Below are 876 nucleotides of genomic sequence, written 5' to 3'. Positions count from 1 at the left end.
TGATTCTATGAGAGCAGATGGTCAGAAACATAGCTAGAAAGGCCCTGGTATTGGGGAAGAAATCTGGACGCGATCTTTCCTATTTTACTATTGGCAGGTCTAAACTTCTCTTAGCAAATTTCCATATGTGTGTTTCAAGTTCCCAGAATCAAAGAACCTCAAATTTGGAAGGGACCTATTCCAACTTATATCTGTATGAGTCCCCTATAAAGCAAGCTTGACAAATAATTGGGCAGCCTCTCATGAAGCCTTCCAGTAGAGGAATTGACCAGTGATCTCCTGAAAGACTTTATTCCCCATTTGCAGAGCTCTACCTTTCTTCCTTTCTGCAGTTTTCACCTGTTGTTCCTCATTCTTCTTTTTGGGGGCAAGTAGAACAAACCTAACTGATTTTTCACAACTCTTCAAAGATAGCTACCATGTCCCTTCCAAGTTCTTTATTCCTTAAGGAAAGCAGACTAGTGTCTTCTGGTGCATATGGCGTGGTGTAAATATGGAACATTTCATGAATTTGTGTGTCATCCTTGTACAGGGGCCATGCTAATCTTTTGTGTCATTCTGATTTTAGGATATGTGCTGCCAAAGTGAACATGACCCTGGACCTTTCTTAAGGCAACCCAAAGCATTAAATTTTGGGAGGGGGGGTGTGGGGCTTCCATGTCTAATTATTGGGTCTTATTGAGTTAGTAGTGTACTGTTATCCCCTTGCAATCAAAGACCATATAAGCACCATTTTTTAAACACATTTGTTAGCCTTCTAAGGCAGTCTCTGAATGTCCCAGGAATTAATTCTTCATCATCCTTGATACTATTACTATTATCCTCAATGTGACCAGAATTTTGTTATGGTCATTTCCTCCACCTACGTACCTCTGC

The 876-nt window shown here is 40.5% G+C and overlaps 1 non-coding gene across 1 annotated transcript; it reads right to left on the bottom strand.

The window, feature by feature from the left end:
• Positions 1-487: 487 nt before the first annotated feature.
• LOC140521763 (U6 spliceosomal RNA) lies at positions 488-590 on the bottom strand. The gene has a single exon (XR_011973063.1). It is a non-coding gene; the product is annotated as a U6 spliceosomal RNA (small nuclear RNA).
• Positions 591-876: the final 286 nt, after the last annotated feature.

This window comes from Notamacropus eugenii, chromosome 1 (assembly GCF_028372415.1).
Source record: "Notamacropus eugenii isolate mMacEug1 chromosome 1, mMacEug1.pri_v2, whole genome shotgun sequence".
NCBI classification, from domain to species: Eukaryota; Metazoa; Chordata; class Mammalia; order Diprotodontia; family Macropodidae; genus Notamacropus; species Notamacropus eugenii.
Note: the sequence above shows the minus strand (reverse complement) of the source record. Positions and strands in the feature narration are given on the sequence as shown.